Here is a 22,166-nt window from a genome sequence, read left to right as displayed (position 1 = left end):
ACCTTCCTGCTGACTGTAACCTTGAGCTACAAGTCTGGCCTTGTTTCTGACTACGTTACCTTGTTCGTCTAACTTGTTGCGAAATACCCACTTCGTTCCAATGGTCTTTTGATTCTTCGGTTTAGGCACTAAATCACATACTTCGTTTCTCTTAAACTGATCAAGTTCTTCTTGCATCGCATTAATCCAGAATTCATCGTGCTCAGCTTCGGAGAAGTTCTTTGGTTCATGAACTGAGACGAAGGCAACATTACTAAGATATCTCCTGAGTTGATTTCTTGTCATCAGGTTGTTCTCAGCAGCATCAAGAATGGACTTCTCTGAGTGTCCTCTTGGAATTTTGATCTCTTTCAGCAGTGTTGAGTTTTTAGGAGTTGGTGTTTCCACAATCTCTGCGGGATTATATTGGTCAGCAAAGATAATTTTAGGTTCATTTTTACCTTTGGTCAGCCCTTGAGGAGGTGACTCAGTGGCTCTAATTTGGTCAGCGGAAGCTGAGCATGGGTCATCTTCGGTAGGCTGACTTGTCTTCCCTGCATGGTCAGTTTCATCGAACTCAATATGTACAGACTCTTCTACGACCTGAGTTCGTTTATTAAACACCCTATATGCTTTGCTGTTTGTTGAGTACCCTAAGAAGATAGCTTCATCAGCTTTAGAATCAAATTTAGCAAGGTTGTCTTTCGTATTAAGAATAAAACATTTACAACCAAAGGCACGAAAATATCCAATGTTGGGTTTTCGTCCTTTCCAAAGTTCATAAGGGGTTTTCTTAAGTATAGGTCTAACTAAAGCCCTATTGAGTATATAGCAAGCTGTGTTGACAGCTCCACCCTAGAAGTACTTTGGAAGCCTATTCTCACTCAGCATTGTCCTAGCTATTTCAACTAAGGTTCTGTTCTTCCTTTCAACTACCCCATTTTGTTGAGGAGTTCTAGGAGCAGAAAAATTATGGTCAATGCCGCTGACTTCACAGAATTCATCAAATTGTTGATTTTTGAATTCTCCGCCATTATCACTTCGGATGTGAGCTAATTTTAGGTCTTTGTCATTTTCTAGTTTTCTAATCAGTGTTGAGAACATCTCAAAAGCTTCATCCTTACTACTCAGCAAGATGATCCAAGTATATCGAGAGAAATCATCTACAATGACCAAGGAAAATCTCTTACCACCCAAGCTCGGCGGCTGGACTGGTCCGAAAAGATCCAAATGTAGTAATTCTAACGGACGCTTGGTTGAGACAACATTTTTACTATGAAAAGACTTTTTGGTTTGTTTACCTTGCTGACAAGCATTGCATAATTGATCCTTCTCAAATCTAAGTTTGGGCAAATCCTCAACTAATTTCTTTCTTTCTAATTTGGCAAGGAGGTCCATTCTTACATGACCAAGTCTCCTATGCCATAGCCAGGAATTATCTTCCTTTGTCACTAAGCATATATTTTTGGAAAAAAGCATATTTAAGCCCCTGAACTTTATCTGTTTTAAGGATCAAGCCCCTGATCAATTATTTTTCCACATTGAGCCCATGAACATTGATTTTGTTATGGTTTTGGCCCTTATTTCACTTTTTTGTCGAGTGTAGGAGATGAGAAAATCTATATGGCAATTTTAATGTTGAAAATCACAAAATGGGAGAGAAAAAAATCGAGTTTGGAAAGAATATACTGAAAATTAATTACTATAATTTCGTTTTAATTTTTAATTTTTATCTCTCCTAGTCAATGAATTCTTTTTTTTATTTGTCCATGTCAACAAGCCGAATCGCCCTAACGATGTATCCAGTCCAAACTGGACAGGAAAGTTAAATAAGGGCCAAATCCATAACAAAATTAATGATCAGGGGCTCAATGTGGAAAAATAATTGATCAAGGGCTTGATCCTTAAAACAGGTAAAGTTCAGGGGCTTAAATATGCTTTTTGCCTATATTTTTCGAAAACTTCTTTTCTAAACTCAGCATGAAAACATTGTCAACACGAGGGGCAGTTAAAATTAAATCATTTGTTTTACCCTCGAGTATCCGACACTCAGTGGCATCAAATACAACCTTTCTACCGCTGTCACACAGCTGAGCCACGCTCAATAGGTTATATTTGAGATCCTTGACTAGGGAGACTGACTCAATAGTAGGATTTCCTCCAATAGTACCTGATCCCACTATCTTACCCTTTTTATTGTCTCTGAAACTTACATTTCCTCCTCGTTTATGCACAAGCGTGATGAACTGAGTTTCATCACCAGTCATATGGCTCGAGCATGCTCTGTCAATATACCATAGCTTTGACTTCTCAGCACATCTCAGGCTCACCTGCAATTGAACTAGTTATCTTTAGGTACCCAATTCTTTTTGGGTCCTCGTTTGTTAGACTGAACAGGTGAAGCATCATATTTTATCTTGTGACGGCATACGTTTATGGTGTGGCCATCTTTCCCACAAAAGTCACAATTAACTACCCTTTGAGGGTGTTTCCATTTTTGGTCAGCACGATGGTGCTGAGCATACCAACACACACTTACAGTGTGTCCTCTCTTTCCACAACAGTCACACTGATTGTTCTGCTGAGTGTACCTTCTTTGCTGACTAATACCTGAATACTCAGCATTTGGATAGAACCTTCTCTTGGCTGATGAACTCAGCTGGTTCTGTATTGAAGTGATGTCCTTTCATTTCTGAGCAAGGATATAGATGTTACCTCATTAGAGTGTTCCTCATGATCAGACTCATCGGAGAGGTCAGCTCCCGGAGGGATTCTGGGGACTGGACGTAGGCGGTGAGGCTGAACCAGGATAAGACTGCTGAGTAATCTCTAACCCTTTGCTCTTGATATATATGTATGTGTTGCTTGCTTAAATTACCCAGTATATAATTTGTATAAGGCGACGCTGAGTAATCAGAGTGCTGAGTTGGAAGCTGACCTAAAGTGTTACCTCCCAACTCACAATTGAAACAGCTCTAGTCAGTGTCTGATTAAAGCTATCTCACACTTCACTCAGCCTTGCTGACCTAAAGCTGAGTTAAATTATCAAACATTTAATCAAGTCAGCATCATTAAGCGAAAAAGTTATATTAGTTCCTAACCCCCCTTGGAACTAATCATATTAAGTTACACGAGACCAACAGTTTGTGCTTTACCTAAAAGAGCTCGGTAATGGATTAAAGCTTGGAAGGATTCCGGGGACTGGATGTAGGCAGGAGGCCGAACCAGGATAAATTTGCTGAGTAACATTTCTAACCCTCAACTCCTTAAATTCTTGCTTTATATTGTGCCTAGTAAAACACTTAACTAAATTAATGCCGAGTTGTGCTATTGGTACTGAGCTCAGGAATAGACTCATTAGTGCTATTTCTTGACTCAACGGTAGAAGCAGCCTTATTCTTTGATTAACTAAGTGCTAAGTATTAAAAGGAAAATCTTAAGTGATATAAGAATTAAGTCAGCCTTTAAAGGATAAATTTTTTAAATAGTTCCTTATCCCCCCCGCTAGGAACTAATCCTTATATCACAAGGGACCAACACTACCTGCTTGCCTTTTAAGCAGGCAGATGAAACTCCCACATGCCCTTAGGGCAGGCGGGATTTTCTTCCACCCAGGCAATCTTCAACGAGCGGAACTCATGTTTTCGATTCAAATTAAGCAAAAAAAACTTACCGGGTGGATCATTAGTTCTTTTTGTTTGTCGTATCCGCCAGCCATGATTGTTGTTTGGGTTTGTAAGTTTGGAAGAAATTACAGAGAAAATTTCAGTTTTTGATTGAGAATATGACAAGGGAAAAAATGTCCAAAAGGAGGCAGTATTTAGCAATTCACAACAAGTAACTATATAGATACATATTTTAGGAAAGCATAAAATTTGTAAAAGAAAATTGTTTAAGAAGTAGTTTATTTTATGAATTGTATATGTAATTTCATACATATTTAATGAATACTATTTTATATTTTTAGTGGACCTCAAAGATTTTTTTTTAAATTATTATCTTATTCATTTAATGAGATTATTATTTTATTCAATTGACTCAAATCAGAACTGAAAAAATTATTATTTAATTAAAATTATTATTTTATCGAATATTTGATTTTACTATAGTATTGACTAGAGTCAACAACATAAAATTTTGTTTGATTAGGTTGTTCATCCAAACATAATCAACTTTTTCACAATCATAGTTTTCTTAAAATTCAGCAAAGTAGTCACACTGATCATAAAATAAAATAAAAAGAATACAAAAAGAAATTGAAAGTACCATCCAAAATTTTTAAGACTCAATTCTAGAAGACATGTATTAAGAAGATATATTCCACGCATCTTCGAGTTAGCCACATACTCAATCAACGTCAAGTGAGGATCCGTTTGTTTTACCTGCTGTTTGCTGTTTGCTGTTACGGTTTGCTATTTGAAAAAGGTGTTTTTCCAAAAAGTAGGGATTCACTGCTTTTATAAAAAAACTATTTTTCAGCTAAAAAGGCAAACATGATGTGTCTAATCAAATACCTAAAACTCTCATTTTCAAAGTGAAAAGGAAAATATGAGATCAAAAAGCAGCAACCAAATAGCCCTGAGAATTACTAGGATTTGGTGAATTTAGACAAAAATAATTAGTAGATCGCTTTGAGATTAATTGTATTTCATTAATATGTTTGTTTTGATGTTAAGTATTGTGTTTGTTTTGTAAATTTTACTCACAATTTATTGTAATCATCAAACTTGTGTTGATCATAAGTGATGAGCCCAAAATATACCTAAAATAACATCAATAATTACGTCAGTTTCGTATTGAAATCATGTTAATTATATCTATTTAGAATACTTTTACGTCTATATTTGTTTATATTGTGCAAGGTACTTAGTTATTTGGAAAAATCCAAATAGGAGCTAAAACAGAGCAAAAACGAGAGAGAAATCACATTTACAAGCTAAAAGGCACGTACGATTCAGAAGCCATGACGAAGGAGTTGGGAAAGATCTTGGAACAGAGACAAAAGTCTCTGTCGCTACTGAGATTCCTAATATCTCAGTCGCGACACGCGTTTTCCAGGATAGGAAACACGCATTCGTGCATGATTCTCCCTCAATCCAAAGCCGCGACCGAGATTATTGAAATCTCGACAGAAACATCGACTTTCCTGCACATATTTTACATGTTTTTAATTTAAAACGATATGTCTATTCATCCGGATAGAAATGACTCTTCACCAGCGGACACGACACTTCAAACAAGACTCTTCAGCAATTATAAATAGAGCTCAGGGTTGGATTTTTTGTTGATAATTCTCTAATTCAGAAGAGAGTTAGATAGTTAGATTTTAGTTTTCAATTCTGTAAAAGCAAACTTGTTGTACATAAGTTGTTCAATTATTTTAGTTACAAACACAAATTTTATAGTTTAAGTTCGAGAATTGTTCGAAGACGAGTTTACACTCTGTAGAAGATCGATCATAGTCTCTATTTCGAGGATTCAGCGAGAAGAACCAGTGGATGAAGCGCCCCAGGGTCTGACAAGCCTACAAAGTTTGAGGAAATAATTGACAACCTAGAACTCAAATTAGTTAAAATGCTATCCAAGCTTCTTCTTCTCTGTTAACATGTGACGATTCACAATTCACTAATAAATTATCTTTTCAATACAATATATTTTTTACTCTTGTTATTTTCAAGTTTAATCTAGCGATATTCTTTAAAGTAATAAATTGGTGTTTTCAATAAAAACCTTTTTACACAAAATATATTTCAATGGAATTATTATGTGAAGAGTCGGGAAAAAAAATGTACGGGATATGTACGACTCAATATGTGAGATAATGAATGATTTTTTTTATAAGTGGTTGACTTTCAGGAAAAAGATATACAAATCACTAGCAACCATCATTAGAGTATCCCACCGTATAGAGAAAGCACTCCTTTACAACCTTATTTCTCCATCGATTAGTGAATACATCACAATTCCTTCCTAGGTAAGGATGTATTTATCATTAACACAGTGACAGACATGATTTTTATTCAATATCACGATATATTTTGATATCCTATAGAAAATAACTAAGATATCCTCATGAGTTCTTAGATTGACATGTCTTGGGTGAAGATCAAAGCTCCCCTAGAAAAATATACAAACGTGTCTCCACTCAATTATCAAGCAACGTGTAAGTTGTACCAGTGATTTACGCATTAATACCCCCCAAATGTTAAAAACATAAATAGAAAGTATATGTACGCCTGTCGTGGCTAATAGGGGAAATTGGAGTGAGTAAGTATTATGAAATCCAACGAAAGAAACTGATTAGTAATTATTAAGTATTCTAAATTAGATCTACTTCGCCTCATTATTTAAGCGCATACTTTTCGATTAACTAATCGATTTGAGAAATAATTACGCTTTCTATATAATCGAAAGCATAATGTAATCAATCCATACTCTCCATAATTCCCTCTCGAAGCTAGGTACTTAGTCTGATGAAATCACCGTTCCGCATAGCAACCCCGGGTAATCCATAAGGGTACGGGTTAACTATTTCTCCTAAATCGATTAATTAGTCAAGATTTGTGTTTAAAGTTCCCAAATAGAGGTGCCACTGTCAACGACGTTAAAACTCACTCGAAGAAAAATGTAAAAATTTAGACCTAAGGAAAATGTTTATGATACGTACAACGCCTACAGAATTTGTATGTAGACGGCCTAAAATTGCATGAATTTACACAGAAGGACAATATACGGGATACATATGACTCGTACATATGACCTCGTATGAATTTACAACAACAAAAAAAATGTACGGGATATGTACGACTCAATATGTGAGATAATGAATGATTTTTTATAAGTAGTTGACTTTCAGGAAAAAGATATACAAATCACGAGCAAACATCATTAGAGTGTGCCCACCATATAGAGAAAGGACTCCCTTACAACCTTATTTCTCCATCGATTAGTGAATACATTACAATTCCTTCCTAGGTAGAGATGTATTTATCTTTAACACGGTGACAAAAATGACTTTTATTAAATATCACGATATATTCTGGTATCCTATGGAAAATAACTAAGGTATCCTCATAAGTTTTTAGACCGGCCTGCCTTGGGGGGAACATCAAAGCTCCCCTAGAAAAATATACAAACGTGTTTCCACTCAATTGTAAAACAACGTGTAAGTTGCACCAGTGATTTACGCATGAATACCCCCAAAGATTAAAAACATAAAGAGAAAGTATATGTACGCCCGTCGTGACTAATAGGAGAAATTGGAGTGAGTAAGTATTATGAAATCCAACGAAAGAAACTGATTAGTAATTATTAAGTATTCTAAATTAGATCTACGTTGCCTCATTATTTAAGCGCATACTTTTCGATTAACTAATCGATTTGAGAAATAATTACGCTTTTCGTATAACCGAAAGCATAATGTAATCAATCCATACTCTCGATAATTCCCTCTCGAAGCTAGGTACTTAGTGTGATGAAATAACCGTTCCGCATAGCAACCCTGGGTAATTGATAAGGGTGCGAGTTAACCATTTCTCTTGAATCGATTAATTAGTCAAAATTTAAGGTTCCCAAATAGAGGTGCCACTGTCAACCACGTTAAAACTCACTCGAAGAAAAATATAAAAATTTTGACCTAAGGAAAATGTTTATGATACGTACAATGCCTATGCAATTTGTATGTAGACGGCCTAAAATTGCATGAATTTACATAGAAGGAAAATGTATATGATATGTATGACTCGTACATACGGAATTTGTATGAAAATGGCATAACCTCGTATGAATTTACAACGGAAAAAAATGTACGGGATATGTACGACTCAATATGTGAGATAATGAATGATTTTAATTATAAGTGGTTGAATTTCAGGAAAAAGATATACAAATCATGAGCAACCATCATTAGAGTATGCCTACCGTATAGAGAAAACACTCCCTTACAATCTTATTTCTCTATCAATTAGTGAATACATCACAATTCCTTCTTCGGTAGGGATGTATTTATCATTAAGATAGTGACAGACATGACTTTTATTCAATATCACGATATAGTTTGCCATCCTATGGAAAATAACTAAGGTATCCTCATAAGTTTTTAGACTCGCCTGTCTTGGGTGAACATTAAAGCTCCACTAAAAAAATATACAAACGTGTCTCCACTCAATTATCAAGCAATTTGTAAGTTGTACTAGTGATTTACGCATTAATACCCCCCAAGGTTAAAAATATAAATAAAAAGTATATGTAAGCCCGTCATGGCTAATAGGGGAAATTGGAGTGAGTAAGTATTATGAAATCCAACGAAAGAAACTGATTAGTAATTATTAAGTATTCTAAATTAGATCTACTCCGCCTCATTATTTAAGCGTATACTTTTAGATTAACTAATCGATTTGAGAAATAATTACGCTTTCCGTATAATCGAAAGCATAATGTAATCAATCCATACTCTCCATAATTCCCTCTCGAAGCTAGCTACTTAGTGTGATGAAATCACCGTTCCGATAGCAACCTCGGGTAATCCATAAGTGTACGGGTTAACCATTTCTCCTGAATCTATTAATTAGTCAAAATTTAAGGTTCCCAAATAGAGGTGCCACTGTCAACGACGTTAAAACTGACTCGAAGACAAATGTAAAAATTTAGACCGAAGGAAAATGTTTGTGATACATACAACGCGTACGGAATTTGTATCTAGACGGCCTAAAATTGCATGAATTTACACAGAAGGAAAATGTACGGGATTCCTATGACTCGTACATACAGAATTTGTATGCAAATGACATAAACTCTTATGAATTTACAACAAAAAAATGTGTGGGATATGTACGTCTCAATATGTGAGATAATGAATGATTTTTTTTATAAGTGGTTGACTTTGAGGAAAAAGATATACAAATCACGAGCAACCATCATTAGAGTATGCCCACAGTGCATGAATATGTATATAGACGCCCTAAAATTTCCCGAATTTAGAGTATGCCTACCGAATAGAGAACGATTAGTGAATACATCACAATTCCTTCCTAGGTAGGGATGTATTTATCTTTAACAAGGTGATAGCATGACTTTTATTCAATATCACGATATATTTTGGTATCCTATGGAAAATAACTAAGGTATCCTCATGAGTTTTTAGACCGACTTGTCTTGGGGGAACATCAAAGCTCCCCTAGAAAAATATACAAACGTGTTTCCACTCAATTGTCAAGCAACGTGTAAGTTGCACCAGTGATTTACGCATGAATACCCACCAAAAGTTAAAAACATAAAGAGAAAGTATATGTACGCCTGTCGTGGCTAATAGGGTAAATTGAAGTGAGTAAGTATTATGAAATCCAACGAAAGAAACTGATTAGTAATTATTAAGTATTCTAAATTAGATCTACGTTGCCTCATTATTTAAGCGCATACTTTTCTATTAACTAATCGATTTGAGAAATAATTACGCTTTCCGTATAATCGAAAGCATAATGTAATCAATCTATACTCTCAATAATTCCCTCTCGAAGCTAGGTACTTAGTGTGATGAAATCACTGTTCCACATAGCAACCCCGGGTAATCGATAAGGGTACGGGTTAACCATTTCTCTTGAATCGATTAATTAGTCAAAATTTAAGGTTCCAAAATAGAGGTGCCACTATCAACGACGTTAAAACTCACTCGAAGAAAAATGTAAAAATTTAGACATAAGGAAAATGTTTATGATACGTACAATGTCTACGCAATTTGTATGTAGACGACCTAAAATTGCATGAATTTACACAGAAGGAAAATGTACGGGATACGTATGACTCGTACATACGGAATTTGTATTTAAATGGCATAACCTCATATGAATTTACAGTGAAAAAAATGTACGAGATATGCACGACTCAATATGTGAGATAATGAAAGATTTTTTTTATAAGTGGTTGACTTTCAGGAAACAGATATACAAATCACGAGCAACCATCATTAGAGTATGCTCACCGTATCGAAAAAGCACTCCCTTAAAACCTTATTTCTCCATCGATTAGTGAATACATCACAATTCCTTGCTAGGTAGGGATGTATTTATCTTCAACATGTTGAAAAATATGACTTCTATTCAATATCACGATATATTTTGGTATCCTATGGAAAATAACTAAGGTATCCTCGTGAGTTTTTAGACCGGCCTGTCTTGGGGGGAAGATCAAAGCTCCCCTAGAAAAATATGCAAACGTGTTTCCACTCAATTGTCAAGCAACGTGTAAGTTGCACTAGTGATTTACGCATTAATACCCCCAAAGATTAAAAACATAAATAGAAAGTATTTGTACGATCGTCGTGGCTAATAGGGGAAATTAGAGAGAGTAAGTATTATGAAATCTAATGAAAGAAACTGATTAGTATTATTAAGTATTCTAAATTAGATCTACCTCGCCTCATTATTTAAGAGCATACTTTTCGATTAAGTAATCGATTTGAGAAATAATTACGCTTTACGAATAATCGAAAGCATAATGTAATCAATCCATACTCTCCATAATTCTCTCTCGAAGCTAGGTACTTAGTGTGATGAAATCATCGTTCCGCATAGCAACCACGGGTAATCGATACGGGTACGAGTTAGCCATTTCTCCTGAATCGATTAATTAGTCAAAATTTGTGTTTAAAGTTCCCAAATAGAGGTGTTGCTGTCAATGACGCTGAAACTCACTCGAAGAAAAATGTAAAAATTTAGACGTAAGGAAAATGTTTGTGATACGTACAACACCTACGAAATGTGTATGTAGACGGCCTAAAATTGCATGAATTTACACAGAAGGAAATTGTACGGGATACATATGACTCGTATATATGGAATTTGTATGCAAATGGCATAACATCCTATGAATTTACAATGAAAAAAAAAATGTACGGGATATGTACGACTCAATATGTGAGATAATGAATGATTTTTTTAGGGTAAATAATTTATTAGTTCTTTACTTTTTACCTAACACACTGTTTAGTCCTCCTATTTTGAAAAACACATTATAAGGTTCCTAGCTTTTGCCAATATTAACTCTTTGATCCTTTTGTCTAGTTTTTTTAGACTTGTAATCGTTATATTTTAGCATAAACAAATAGATATAAAATAATAGAGTAACATGGTCAACTTTTATTATACTGTCGTTGTCCTAAAAGCTAAGATATGTTCGGTTAAAAGTCTAAAAAAATATATAAAAGGACCATAATGTTAATATTGGCAAAAGAAATGGACCTTAAAATGTGTTTTTCAAAATAGGGGGACTAAACAGTGTGTTAGGTAAAAACTGGGGTACTAATAAATTATTTACCCATATTTTTTTATAAGTGGTTGACTTTTAGGAAAAAGATATACAAATCACGAGCAAACATAATTACAGCCCACCGTATACAAAAAGCACTCCCTTATAACCTTATTTCTCCATCGATTAGTGAATACTTCACAATTCCTTCCTAGGTAGGGATGTATTTATCTTTAACACGGTGACAGACATGACTTTTATTCAAAATCACAATATATTTTGGTATCCTATGGAAAATAACTAAGGTATCCTCATGAGTATTTAAGCCGGCCTATCTTGGGGGAACATCAAAGCTCCCCTAGAAAAATATACAAACGTGTTTCCACTCAATTGTCAAGCAACGTGTAAGTTGCAGCAGTGATTTACGCATTAATACCCCCAAAGGTTAAAAATATAAATAGAAAGTATCTGTACTCCCGTCGTGGCTATTAGGCGAAATTGGAGTGAGTAAGTATTATGAAATCCAACGAAAGAAATTGATTAGTAATTATTAAGTATGCTAAATTAGATCTACTTCGCCTCATTATTTAAGCGTATACTTTTCGATTAACTAATCGATTTGAGAAATAATTACGCTTTCCGTATAATCGAAAGCATAATGTAATCAATCGATACTCTCTATAATTTCCTCTCGAAGCTAGGTACTTAGTATGATCAAGTCACCGTTCCGCATAGCAACCCCGGGTAATCCATTAGGGTATGGGTTAACTATTTCTCCTGAATCGATTAATTAGTCAAATTTTTTGTTTAAAGTTCCGAAATAGAGGTGCCACTGTCAACGACGTTAGAACTCACTCGAAGAAAAATATAAAATTTAGACTTAAGGAAAAAAATTTGTGATACGTACAACGCCTACGGAATTTTTATGTAGACAGCCTAAAATTGTATGAATTTAAACAGAAAGAAAATGTATATGGTACGTATGACTCGTACATACGGAATTTGTATGCAAATGGCATAAAGTATGCCCACCGTATAGAGAAAGCACTCCCTTAAAACCTTATTTCTCCATCGATTAGTGAATACATCAGAATTCCTTTCTATGTAGGGATGTATTTGTCATTAACACAGTGATAGACAAGGCTTTTATTCAATATCACGATATATTTTGGCATCCTATGGAAAATAACTAAGGTATCCTCATTAGTTTTTAGACTGGCCTGTCTTGGGTGAACATCAAAGCTCCCCTAGAAAATTATAAAAACGTGTCTCCACTCAATTGTCTAGCAACGTGTAAGTTGTACCAGTGATTTACGCATTAATACCACCCAAAGGTTAAAAACATAAATAGAAAGTATATGTACGCCCGTCGTGGCTAATAGGAGAAATTGGAGTGAGTGAGTAAGTATTATGAAATCCAACGAAAGAAATTGATTAGTAATTATTAAGTATTCTAAATTAGATCTACTTCGCCTCATTATTTAAGCGCATACTTTTCGATTGACTAATCGATTTGAGAAATAATTACGCTTTTCGTATGATCGAAAGCATAATTTAGTCAATCCATACTCTCCATAATTCCCTCTCAAAGCTAGGTACTTAGTGTGAAGAAATCACCGTTCCGCATAGAAACCCCGGGTAATCCATAAGGGTACGGGTTAACTATTTCTCGTGAATCGATTAATTAATTAGAATTTGTGTTTGAAGTTCCCAAATAGAGGTGCCACTGTCAATGACATTAAAACAACTCGAAGAAAAATGTAAAAATTAGACCTAAGGAAAATGTTTGTGATACGTACAACGCCTACGAAATTTCTATGTAGACGGCCTAAAATTTCATGAATTTACACTGAAGGAAAATGTACGGGATATATATTACTCGTATATACGGAATTTGTATACAAATGGCATAACCTCGTATGAATTTACAACGAAAAAAATGTACGGGTTATGTACGAATCAATATGTGAGATAATGAATGATTTTTTTTATAAGTAGTTGACTTTTAGGAAAAAGTGATAGGGGAATTTCGTCCCTATCTTTTAGCGTGGTTTACGGTTTATTTTCGAGCTAAATAAATAAGTTTAATTACAAAAATAATGCGTTTTAATAAAATAATGAAATAAAAATAAAAACCGAGCTTTCGGGTAATTTCCTTTATTTTTAGTTGAATTTAGAGAATAAAATGTCAAGCTAACTCGGCTCGTGAGAAGTGCATTTCGCAGGTACAAAAATACAATACACGCAGGGCGTATTCCCATCCACGCGGGGCGTGCAGACAAGTGAGTTAGAAATGATTGATCAATCCTGAACCACCACATGGGATCTACTCAGCACACGCAGGGCGTGTCAACCACCACGCAGGGCGTATGACATCTGTCAGAACATGATTAACCCAATCCTGAAAGTCAGACTGCATTGTCCCCTAAGTCAACTATCAATACGCAGGGCGTGTTTTGGGACACGTAGGGCGTACATAGGGTAATTCGAGCAATAAAATGCCAGGAGCTCAAACACGCGGGGCGTATAGCAAGACACGCAGGGCGTCTCCTTCCATACGCAGGGCGTGCCATGAGATTTCTGCACCAAATAATGTACCTCTATGATTGTACTTTGTGAAATTACCACTCCACCCCTAGCTTGATGTATAAATAAGAGTGACTAGCACTCATTTTAGTAATCTAGACCTAGCCATAGAGTTTAGTAATCTAGACCTAGCCATAGAGTTTAGTAATCTAGACTTGGCTATAGAGTTTAGACATTCAGATTTTGTATAGCTTTATTCTATCACCTTGAGAGCTTGTTCGTTGATCCCGGCATTCCATCAAAGTTCCGCTCCTTCTCCGTTCACCGAGCTCGAAAGTCCCACCTCCAAGTCCTAAACGACGGCCTTGAGTCCGGTTAGCTAGTTCCGAGGGCCGATTCTGCCCTCTTCGCTTGCTAACTAGCTTGCACTCTTCCTATGTACTAGGCTTGGTTGTATTCATCATTTTTATTCTCCATATTTATAATATATGATTTGCAATTTCCGTTTCTATATACGTGTTAATGTTTATTACTTGCTTTGATACTTATAATTGACTATTGTGTAGGGGAACGCGATTTCCGACGCCATCCGGGCTATCATTAGGGATTCATATAGGTGTTGCCTTACCGGAAGTGACGCTCCGGAAACCGTAGGACTTGACACGCCACGGAACTTACGGCCCTAGTTTCTGATCCCCAACATTAGACACGCCTTGACTAGGAATCACGTAGTCTAAGTACTTCACGGGTCGGTCGAACTACACGTAGTCGTCTTTGCAAGAGTCGATTATTAATCGTATATACTCGGAGTCTTTGTTTGTCATATTTATAACTTATCGTCGCCATTGCACTTCGTAGAGTATTTGTTATATAAAATCTATCTTACCAATAGTTTAGGAATAGTTGGTGGTTGTCACCAAAACCCTTTAAGGTATTCACCGCTTAAATAACGTATAAAACCGAGTCGTTTAATACTTGTAGTTATAAATCCCGTGTATTCGATACCCTGTCTTAACCGGATTATTACTTGATACGACGGGGTACACTTGCCCCTAAGTAGTGACGTCTAGTGAACTTAGAGCAATTAGAAAGAGCACATCCATAGTCCCATAGCACACTCATATCACACTACATCCGTAAACATACACCGCTAGACTACACCTGCATCAAGTTTTTGGCGCCGTTGCCGGGGATTTATAATTTCTTGCAATATTAGACAAAAACGTTTTATTGTTAGTTTAAGCACTCGTAAATATTACTTTCTTTTTGTGCGAATAAGTTTTTTTGTTTCGTGTTGTTACTAATGATTTGTTTCATGGTATGATGCTTCATAGTCATCATCGGTGGGACGACCGCATGGATGACGAACGCCCATACTCAACCTCGCAATTCGATGTGATAAATTCTTTGCTTAAAGATATTCATGAAAGTTTATCTAACACTGAGACATATTTCAGGGAAATAGGAAATCTATGGGCCAGATTGAAGTCTCCTCTTGATTCCGCCGCGGATGAATCAATTCGAGATTCCAATTCGGTTCGCCAAAATAGGAAGGTCGAGTTAATTGAGTTTTCTCAAAAGGATCACCCAAGGAATAAAAGTCGTTTCAGTTGTGAGAAAACGGACATCAATGAGTCGGTTGTGCGCGGACCCATGGAAATAAATCCAAAGTTAGAAGAGTCGGAGGTTCCTTCTACGTCGGAACATTTCGCTCTTTTTGAACTACCAAAGGAGTAAAAAAGGGAGCAAACTAAACTCTTCGATAACTTCTGTAAATATAGTTTTTGGTTTTTGTTAAATTCTTTCGAAGCTAACAATCCGTTTTGTAGGTACGGGTTGTTTATTCAAGAATTTGGATATCTTACGCGATTAGAGGCATTCACCTAGGATGGGAAAAAGTCGAGCTACTCCGACTCTAAACGTAGCATCAATTTGAATTTCTCAAACCACTTGCACGCTTTCTTTATTTTTACGTGTGACATTTTTCCTGTGTCTTGTTATATTGGTACTATTTTTATTTTTATTTTTTCTCAAAAATTAAAAGAAAAACAAATCCCTTTAGAAATCTAAATATACGCGGGGCGTATACACCCGTACGCCCCGCGTGTTCCGGGCTCTGCTCTTTTTCATAGCAAAAATTGCAGAGGACGCGGGGCGTCCCTACTCCACGCCCTGCGTGTTTCCCTTTTCTACAAAGAATAAAAAGCCACGTGTCAGGGACACGCAGGGCGTCCCTTCAGGCACGCCTCGCGTATCCTGGGGAGCTGCGAAATGTAGATTCCCCATGGCAACCTTTCCTCTTTCCTCCCCTATCAATCACCTCTTCCCCAAAAATCTTTCCCACTTCTCCACTCCACCTCCCTTTCTCTCCAATCACATCACAACCTTTTCAAATCCATAATAAATTCATCTTGATCACTTTCTTAATTACTCATTAAGAATAATAAAAACATTAAACACACTATTAAAACCCATAAAAATTTGAAAAGACCCTCTTCAAAATTAAAAAAAAACGTGCATGCACGCGGGACGTACCCCTGTGTACGCCCCGCGTCTCCGCCTTCACCCAGAAAAAATCTAACTAGGAGACTTGACACGCAGGGCGTACCATACGGTACGCCCCGCGTGTCCTACCAAAATAAAGTCAGGAGGCGGGATACGCAGGACGTGGCCCCTTCACGCCCCGCGTGTCCCGCCTGGGAATCCGAACACTCTTGGATTCCCCCTTCTTTTTCTATTTAAACTTACCCTCATTTTCCCCTTTCTTCCTCATAAATCACTCCAACCTTCCCCACTATCTCTTCATTCTTGCTTCCCCCTCATACAACCATGACCCGAAGCAAGCGACCCACGAGTGACCGCCCCCCACGTGCCACTCGTGCTCGCTCCGCTTGTTCCACCCAAAATCCACCATCTCTCGACCGGGAAGAAAGCCCACCACTCACCCGACAATACCGGGCACCCTTCCACCTTCTCTCCGAGGCCGAGGCCGAGGCTTATCACACCCTCTCCACCAATCAGCCCTTGGTCCTCCCGTACTTCACATTGGACACTCTCGAGCATGACAACATCCGTGATGCTTTCGTAGAACGCCTCCGCACTCTTGGTTTGGAGGACCACTTCCGGGCTCGTCATCATGTTTATCCATCCTTGGTGTTGGAATTTTTCACCACCATGGCTTCCAACAATGTCCCGGGTGCGGCCCTTTTCACCTTCCGTCTACACAACAACCCCTTCTCCATTGACACTCAATGGATCCGCACTCACTTCACCAAACAAACTGAAGAGGGCATCGCTGCATGGCCGGATGGCATCTCCGCTAAGGAATTCTGGACCTCCATCACCGGGTCCAAAAATTTGACGTCTCCAACCTCCGGCCATCATGCATCCGAGACCCCGGCCTCCAACTTCTCCACCGGTTCATCAATTATTATTTCTCGGGGAAATCAGAGGCTGTCAAGGTGAACATTCATGAACTACTTGCCTTCTATTGTGCCGAAAATGAGCTTGCTTACGACTGGTCCTATCTCGTGGCGGTCCACCTCCACGCAATGCCACGATGGAAGCGGGCTCAACTCGGTTTGGGGCACCTCATCACTATCTTTGCCACCTCCGCCCTTGGTGCAACCACCTTGGATCGCCTCCCAAGCCACGAACCACGGCCGCTAAGTAAGAACGCTTTCAAATCCCTTGGGCAGCCTACTTCCGGTCCGGGGGAGAGTTCGGGGGCGGCCCGACATACGGAGGAGACCCAATATCAAGGGGATAGCGGTTCGGACTCGGACATGGGGCTTAATTTTAGTCCTCCACCCAACCATGACTTTAACACCATTTATGCTCGGTTGGATATCTTGGAGGATAACCAACGCCGGGACCGGGTCCATTATGACGCCCAATTTGCCACCCTCAACACCCGCTTCGATACCATTGAGGCACAACAACGTGAGGACCGGACCCATATCGATACTCGTTTCGATGCCCTCACCGCCTCATTCGCTTCCTACTTCAACCTCAATGGCAATCCGCCCCCACCTCAACAATAGTTCCCTTTCCTTTTTGTTTTTCTTGTGATGTTGTTGTTGTTCTTTTTGTTGTTAATGTACTTTCCGTTTATTTTATTAGTGATTTCGGTTTGTGTTTCGTATTGTTTTTCATTTAATTTTGCTATTCGTAATAACAATACGCAGGGCGTACCCCATGGCACGCCCCGCGTCCTTTCATTTTTATGATTAACAACAGTTCAGAGACTCAAACACGCGGGGCGTCCCCCAATTGCGCCCCGCGTATTTGAGTCTCTGCCCAAAAACATTACCAAACATACTGGTTACGCAGGGCGCCCCTGTGGGCACGCCCCGCGTAACCCCTGACCATTAAAGGGCCCTCTTTTTCTTCTCCTTTCTCACTTTATTTTCGTTTTTATTTTTGTTTTCCTTTCTTTTTGCGACGCCCTTGGAATAGGCGTCATTTTAAATAACGCGGAGGGACGTGCAACCCCGCACTTAACATTTGTTTTGCACTACCAAAAACAAAAATAAAAATAAAATAAACAATAAAATAATTAAACTAATTTATTGACTCTCGTAAATTTTCCCGACACGCTATCCCTCTTTCGAAAATTAATTAAAGTTCCGTTATTTGTCATCAAAAATAAAAGTGTCGGAACATAAATGAATGATTCGATGAAGAAATTTTAGTCTTGGTTTTGAAATTAGGGAATTTGTGCAAAGCTTAGGTTAGTACTAAACTAAGGCATTGAGTCCTAACCCCATTTGTTATCTCCATAATGAACTTTAAAAAGACAATAAAAACGGGATAGTTGAGAATTTAGCGAAAACTTGATAGTGCACAATTTGAACCCGAATCTTTGTGAGGTATTTTTGAGCCTAAAAGAGTTCGTACGAGAAATCTAATTCTTTCACAATTTTTCGAGAGCTTTGACTTCACTCGACTCATAGAATTTGCATCAAATACCGGGTTAAGTACACTTATTTGTGGTGAAAACGGCAATAGATGATAAACCGAACCCACTTAGGCTAATTTTTCTTAATTTATTTTTCTCGTTTTCATTAAACATTAGGAAACCCCTTCGAGCCTAATAACCCATTTTTTGTTAATACCCTTTCAACATTCAACCCTTTTTCCTCTTGTCCAAATACCGACAAAAATCAATTTGCACCCGAATTATCCGAAATAAGTCACGACCTTAGCAAATGAGCACCATAAGCTTTCAAAATTTTGTTTTTGTGCCTCTATCAAAACAAAGGATACAATAAAAGTAAAAAGGCATTCTCAAGCTCCACCCGAGCAATTTTGAAGTACATCTTGTAAAATTCGCTAAGGCCGAAGAAAAACACGGTGCGATCATAAGTCGATATTTTGGAACTTGAGTTTCTCAAAAACTCACCACTGAAAAGCCTCCCACATTACAACCCCCCTCCGGGTTTGTTTTTAATATTGCCTAAACCATAAAAGTAGGAGGAAAAACCCGGATAAAAATGCAAATTCAACATGATCTCGAGTAAGTGCAAAGAAGAGTGATAAAACACCGACCCACCTAAAATTGAGCGTAAGAGTGAAATTCCGTGGTGAGGTACTATCGGGTTCTCAAAAGATAATCAACCCCCGTTAATATTGCCTATTAATCTTGATCATGGAGGTTTCAAACAAGTTTTGTACTCAATTGTTTGCGTAGTTACTTACCGAAACCTTTGCATAAAACCGTAGCTTTGAAACCACGCACTTGGTAAAACCCCGAAGGTTTGTTTCTTAATCACCTCAATCCATTGTCTTTCGATTTCTTTTTACTTGAGGATAAGCAAAACTTTAAAGTCCGAGGAGGTTTGATAGGGGCATTTCGACCCTATCTTTTAGCGTGGTTTACGGTTTATTTTTGAGCTAAATAAATAAGTTTAATTACAAAAATAATGTGTTTTAATAAAATAATGAAATAAAAATAAAAACCGAGCTTTCGGGTAATTTCCTTTATTTTTAGTTGAATTTAGAGAATAAAATGTCAAGCTAACTCGGCTCGTGAGAAGTGCATTTCGCAGGTACAAAAATACAATACGCGCAGGGCGTATTCCCATCCACGCGGGGCGTGCAGACAAGTGAGTCAGAAATGATTGATCAATCCTGAACCACCACATGGGATCTACTCAGCACACGCAGGGCGTGTCAACCACCACGCAGGGCGTATGACATCTGTTAGAACATGATTAACCCAATCCTGAAAGTCAGACTGCATTGTCCCCTAAGTCAACTATCAATACGCAGGGCGTGTTTTGGGACACGCAGGGCGTACATAGGGTAATTCGAGCAATAAAATGCCAGGAGCTCAAACACACGGGGCGTATAGCAAGACACGCAGGGCGTCTCCTTCCATACGCAGGGCGTGCCATGAGATTTCTGCACCAAATAATGTACCTCTATGATTGTACTTTGTGAAATTACCACTCCACCCCTAGCTTGATGTATAAATAAGAGTGACTAGCACTCATTTTAGTAATCTAGACCTAGCCATAGAGTTTAGTAATCTAGACCTAGCCATAGAGTTTAGTAATCTAGACTTGGCTATAGAGTTTAGACATTCAGATTTTGTATAGCTTTATTCTATCACCTTGAGAGCTTGTTCGTTCATCCCGGCATTCCGTCAAAGTTCCGCTCCTTCTCCGTTCACCGAGCTCGAAAGTCCCACCTCCAAGTCCTAAGCGACGGCCTTGAGTCCGGTTAGTTAGTTCCGAGGGCCGATTCTTCCCTCTTCGCTTGCTAACTAGCTTGCACTCTTCCTATGTACTAGGCTTGGTTGTATTCATCATTTTTATTCTCCATATTTATAATATATGATTTGCAATTTCCGTTTCTATATACGTTTTAATGTTTATTACTTGCTTTGATACTTATAATTGACTATTGTGTAGGGGAACGCGATTTCCGACGCCATCCGGGCTATCTTTAGGGATTCATATAGGTGTTGCCTTACCAGAAGTGACGCTCCGGAAACCATAGGACTTGACACGCCACGGAACTTACGGGCCCTAGTTTTTGATCCCCAGCATTAGACACGCCTTGACTAGGAATCATGTAGTCTAAGTACTTCACGGGTCGGTCGAACTACACGTAGTCGTCTTTGCAAGAGTCGATTATTAATCGTATATACTCGGAGTCTTTGTTTGTCATATTTATAACTTATCGTCGCCATTGCACTTCGTAGAGTATTTGTTATATAAAATCTATCTTACCAATAGTTTAGGAATAGTTGGTGGTTGTCACCAAAACCCTTTAAGGTATTCATCGCTTAAATAACGTATAAAACCGAGTCGTTTAATACTTGTAGTTATAAATCCCGTGGATTCGATACCCGGTCTTAACCGGATTATTACTTAATACGACGGGGTACACTTGCCCCTAAGTAATGACGTCTAGTGAACTTAGAGCAATTAGAAAGAGCACATCCATAGTCCCATAGCACACTCATATCACACTACATCCGTAAACATACACCGCTAGACGAAACTTGCATAAAAAAGGTATACAAATCACGAGCAAGCATCATTATAGTATGCCCACCGTATAAAGAAAGCACTCCCTTACAACCTTATTTCTCCATCGATTAGTGAATACATCACAATTCCTTCCTAGGTATGGATGTATTTATCTTTAACACGGTGACATACATGACTTTTATTCAATATCACGATATATTTTGGTATCCTATGGAAAATAACTACGGTATGCTCATGAGTTTTTAGACCGGCCTATCTTGGGGGAACATCAAAGCTCCCCTAGAAAAATATAAAAACGTGTTTCCACTCAATTGTCAAGCAACGTGTAAGTTGCAGCAGTGATTTACGCATGAATACCCCCAAAGATTAAAAACATAAAGAGAAAGTATATGTACGCCCGTCGTGACTAATATGGGAAATTGGAGTGAGTAAGTATTATGAAATCCAACGAAAAAAACTGATTAGTAATTATTAAGTATTCTAAATTAGATCTACTTCGCCTCATTATTTAAGCGCATACTTTTTGATTAACTAATCGATTTGAGAAATAATTACGCTTTCTGTATAATCGAAAGCATAATGTAATTAATTCATACTCTCCATAATTCCCTCTCGAAGCTAGGTACTTAGTATGATGAAGTCACCGTTCCGCATAGCAAACCCCGGGTAATCCATTAAGGTATGTGTTAACTATTTCTCCTTAATCGATTAATTAGTCAAAATTTTTGTTTAAAGTTCCGAAATAGAGGTGCCACTCTCAACGACGTTAAAACTCACTCGAAGAAAAATATAAAATTTAGACCTAAGGAAAATGTTTGTGATACGTACAATGCCTACCGAATTTGTATGTAGACAGCCTAAAATTGTATGAATTTACACAGAAAGAAAAGGTATATGAAATGTATGACTCGTACATAC

Source organism: Euphorbia lathyris, chromosome 6 (assembly GCF_963576675.1).
Source record: "Euphorbia lathyris chromosome 6, ddEupLath1.1, whole genome shotgun sequence".
Taxonomy (NCBI): Eukaryota; Viridiplantae; Streptophyta; class Magnoliopsida; order Malpighiales; family Euphorbiaceae; genus Euphorbia; species Euphorbia lathyris.
The sequence above is the reverse complement of the archived record's forward strand: the minus strand, read 5'-3'. Positions refer to the sequence as shown.